The 5120-nt window shown below is 41.7% G+C and overlaps 1 non-coding gene across 1 annotated transcript; it reads right to left on the reverse strand.

Moving 5' to 3' along the window:
* Positions 1 to 5049: 5049 nt before the first annotated feature.
* TRNAG-GCC (transfer RNA glycine (anticodon GCC)) lies at positions 5050 to 5120 on the reverse strand. The gene has a single exon. It is a non-coding gene; the product is annotated as a tRNA-Gly (tRNA).

Consider the following 5120-nt stretch of genomic DNA (forward strand, 5'->3'; position numbering starts at 1 on the left):
CAAAAGTCGCGTTTGGTCTTTTTCAAAATTTTATTATATTATCGCTTCGGGTCTTGTTTGAACCGTTTATCATGTGGGGATATCATGAGCAGAGCTGTGCTAAGCCGACATACGCAAACGAGTCAACAAATGCACATGCCACCACAAATGCCAGTGTGGCAAACAGGTGAAATATCCTAGCCATCCATCAAGCGGTCCTCGGCTTATCGATTTACTGCCCAAAGATAAAAATGGTCCTTTCAATAGGCGTATGATAAATCAGGCAGGTGTACCAGCACCATACGGCACACGTGTATGAAAAGGAAGCGTTTTGGCCGGTGACCACGAGTGTATGAAAGGGACGCGTTTGGCCGGCGACCACAATACCAGCCAGCTAGCTGGTATCAACTCTCTGGGCCCATCATAATGCGTGTGTTTTATCCACATTATCCATCCATTTTTCATGCTCATTTTAGAGCATGATGTAAAAAATTAATAAGTATCCAAACCTCGGATAGGCTAATTTTTGAATCAAGCTGATATTTTTGCTATCCTCCATCTAGGTCAAATAAACATTAGAGTAGGTCTCAAGACGTTTTTAATGGCGGCGTTCAATCAACATTTTTCTTGTAGTATGGTCACGGCGGGGATAAAACGCATACATTATGGTAGAGCCCACAGAACTTTAACACAAGAATTAAGATAGCCGGCTGGGTATCGATCCCTAGTGGGGTTGGCTGACAGTGCAGTGTGTCTACTGACATGGGTGTGTACTAACAAGCTAACAAAAAAAACAAAGAAGAAAAAAAGATAGCCGGCTGGGGCTGAGCTACCCGCCAGAGCTACCGGCCAAATCGCGTTCATATGAATTATTGGGGGCGCAGATTAGGTATTACCCCCCGCGTGTTGGGATCTCCGGACGGGCAGAGGCTATGAGGGCCACTGAGGGGCCAACATGATGTATAAATTTTATCCACACCATCCATCCATTTTTAAATATCATTTTAGATTCTATCCTAAAAAATAAAGAAGATCCTAGGCTCAAATGGGTCACAAAATGGGGATTAAATTCATACCGTTAGAAAAATTCTTGGGGCCACAGAAGTTTCGGATTAGGATTATATTTGCTTTTTTTTTTTTTCCACTTCATCGGAGTGTATAAACAACGTGGTAGACCCTAAAAAGGTTTCAATGGTGTTCATCTTTATCACCTCTGCTTCATGTGGTGTTGAGATTTAGATCTGCCATATTTTTGGTACAATATGCTTAAATGATATGAAAAAATGGATGGACGGTGTGGATAGAATTATTACATCACAGTGGCACCTCAGTGGCCCTCGGACCCTCCGCCTGTCCCGAGTTCTGAACATGCGGGGTTGTTCCTGCACGGATTTCCCAAGTTCCTGTGCAAAGATGCTGTGTGGGGCCTACCACTGTGTTTTTAGAAAATGTACTCCATTCATCCGTTTGGTGAGATCATTTTAGAAAATTTATAAAAAAAAGAGGTGGATCCAAAACTAAAGTGGACCACACGAGAGGAAAAATTGGGGAAAGAAATACCTACCGTTGAAACCTTCCTGAGCTCCACTTGATGTTTATATACCATCCAAACCATTTATAAGGTTATTAACACGGGGATGAAGTGAAAATATAAAAAATTTAGCCTGAAACAAAGCTTTTATGGTAATAAGAATGTTTCAACAGTTCTAACTGAATCCCTACTGTTTCCTCTCGTGTGGCCCACTTGAGTCTTGGATCACCTCGTTTTCCTTAGCTTGTCCTAAAATTATCTTGCAAAACGGATGAACGGAGTATATTTTCTGAAAACAATGGTGGTGGCCCCACCTAGCATCCTTGCGCAGGAACTTCCTGCGAAAGCCACGTCCTACATAATCCGCGTACAAATTATTGGAAAAACGTAATCCGCTATCGCGGATTGCGTCGTACCCCCATCCGTCCGGGCAGGGCTCCGTGGGGCTCACCGTCATGTAAGTATTTTATCCACGCTCTTCATCCATTTTATCCGATCATTTTAAGGTATAACGTTAAAAATAAAGTAGGTACATAACTTCAATGGACCACACAAAAGGAAGCTGCAGTGATAATGACACTATCATTGAAACCTTTCTAAGGGCCACCGTGATGTTTTTTTACCATCCAACCTATTAATAAGGTCATGTACATGTGGATGAAGTGAAAACACAAATATCAGCCTGATCCGAAACTTCTCCAGCTCCTGAGAAGTTTTTAATGGTGGACGTTCAATCCCCACTTTGTGGTCCACTTAAGACCTGTACCTGCTTCAATTTTAGAATGGTACCTTAAAATTATTTGATAAAAACTATAAACGGTGTGGATAAAATACCTACATCACGGTGGGCTCCACAGAGCCCTACCCGGACGGATGGTGATCCGGGCTGGGGTAGGACGCAATCCGCGTCCCCCGATAACTAATATTCAGCATACGTGTGGCTCACCTCATGGAACTACATGATCCGTTATCCACGGCATTTTATATTACCGAAATTCCTGTGGAAGAATGCTGGTGGGGTCTACAGATATGTTTGTGATAAATCTATCCCGTTCATCACCTTTGAGAGCTCATTTTAGGACATGCGACAAAAAATATATTTATCCAAAACTTAGGTGGATAACACAAGAGGAAACAGTCGGGGGTTAAATGTGAATAGTTGAAACATTCATGGGGCCATAAAAATTGTGTCAGGATTTTTTATTTATTTTTTGGCATTTTCACTTCATCCCAGTGGTAATGACCTTATAAACGGTTTGGATGGCATATAAACATCAAAGTGGAGCCAAGAAGGTTTCAACTGTAGGAATTTCTCTCCAATTTCCCCTCTCGTGTGAGCTAATTGAGTTTTGAAACCACCTCAAAATTTATTTATTTTCCTAATTTCTCACAAACATATCCGTGAGCCCCACCTAGCATCCTTGCACAGTAACTTCCCGTTGAAGGCTTCCGCAGGACATCCGCGTCCATATTTACATGGTTCAGAATTCACCACTCGTCAACATGTCAGGGACCGCCTAAAATATCTCACTACTCACCACGAACCCGTGCGAGGGCCCACCTAGGTATGTATGACATACTACCAGTCCATCGGTCTCAGCACCCGAAAATAGTCGGAAACATCCGGCGTCCGGCAGACCGCCATCATTTCCTACACCAAATCGTTCAATTCCTGCGCAGATCGTGACTTGCAGTCCACCAAATTGATCAAGAACATGGTATTCAGAATCAAATTCTAAACCATCACTGGCACATAGTGGCCTACATCAATGGCACGCATCGGCATGCATGCGACCCACTAACTAGTCCACTTCCTATCTTCGAAGGCCTTGAAGTGCACCCAACCTGGCTACCTCGAACATCTGAGGTGCTGTATATCCTCCGAAGCATCTACCAATGTGAGCTGAGTTGGCCAAGCACTAGTGACCCCTTGTCGCATCCCAAGGCTTGCTAGATCCATGATCATCTTATTATTGATGCCTTGAATATGTCAATAACAAGGTTAGTTGATGCTATTGGTAGACCACTTGATAACATAAAGCACCCATCAATGCCATTGAAGGTGTTTGATGCCATCGAAATCTTTGATAGGAAATCAATGCCATCGAAGTCCTATCAAGCGAGTGCACAGAGTTGCATAAGTGCAGATGAAGTAGAGATGTTCTAAGGCTTTCTAATTCGTTACTAAGGGTTTTAAGGGCATAGATAAGATTTGTGAAGTGTATTCAAGGCTCGTTCGAATCAGTAACACTTTTATTTCTTTTAATTTGTGTTTTTATAATGCATACTCGTCACTTTGTACCGTTATTTTTTTCGGGCAAGGATTTTTCAATGTAAAATTTGAATTATTTGTATTTGGACTTGTTTGTGCGATTATGAGTACTTTGCTTGATTCGTCTCCATGTGCTTGCACAGTTCCCCAACAAATCTGACCGGCCAAATCTAATGATTGTTTAGAATGATATCCTTGGTCCTTTTAGCTGATGAGGTCATTATAGTGGTCCGAAAACATAGATGAATAAGGGTTTCATAGGTCTAAGCCAACCTAGCCAATGACTCACGAGGCTCTCTTACTTAACATGAAGTGGTTGCCCACAGAGGAAGTAAGGGCGTAAATAGGTTGGGTTGACCGTTGGGCTACTGGCAGTCCGACAATTAGTGGCTCTAGCTTTGAAGTTTAGCTTAATGGGGCTAATTTGGGTTTAAAAGTTTGAGCCAAAATTACTAAATTAGGTTTGATATGGGTCCTTTCAAAATTAACCTAACCCACTTCATTAAAACCCAAATTTTAAATCGGCTCAACTTGGGTCATGCTAAAATAGACCTGACTTGGACTCTACTCAACCTAGACCATAGAAAAAAATAGTCAATTAAGCATGGGGTTTTCCCCCTTTTGAGCTTAGACTACAACAATGGTCCAACATGTTTTTCTCTTTCTTCTAAAAAATGGGGTTAGCCATCTGACGGCTAATTGTACTAGACTGGACTGTGCAAATTGTGAGCCCATTTTCTATAGAAAATATACTAAAATTATATTAGTTGACTACCTTAACCATGAATTTAGACTGCTAGCCATTTTAACCTTTACCATCAAAATCAATGGCCACCCATAAGTTGAATGATTTGGAATATCAATTGTGTGAAAACTCCATTATAATCTCTCGATTCAACGGAGACTAAACCTAGACCTGATTCAAACCCAACTCAAGCAATAAATGGGTTAGGTCTTTGTCCTCTATACTTAGACTCAACCCATTAAATAAATAGGTAGGCTATCTTTGACTTAGACCCAACCCAGCCTGACTTGACTGTGACTAGTCCCTAATTTTAGTGAGTTAGGCCTAGGTCTAAAATTCTAATCTGATTCTTAAATGGCCCGGTTTGGGCCCTCTTAAACCTGACTCACATATTTTCACCCATAAGAGGAAGTCCTTTGGGTCAAGGTGGGAGATTGGTCCTGGAAGAAGACCATCTCCAACCAAAAACAACCAATGCATAAATGAAAATACTATTTTTTAATGAAAAAAAAGAAAAATAAATGCACCAGCCGGGAATCGAACCCGGGTCTGTACCGTGGCAGGGTACTATTCTACCACTAGACCACTGGTGC

The sequence above is a fragment of the Magnolia sinica genome, chromosome 18 (genome assembly GCF_029962835.1).
Source record: "Magnolia sinica isolate HGM2019 chromosome 18, MsV1, whole genome shotgun sequence".
In the NCBI taxonomy this organism is placed as follows: Eukaryota; Viridiplantae; Streptophyta; class Magnoliopsida; order Magnoliales; family Magnoliaceae; genus Magnolia; species Magnolia sinica.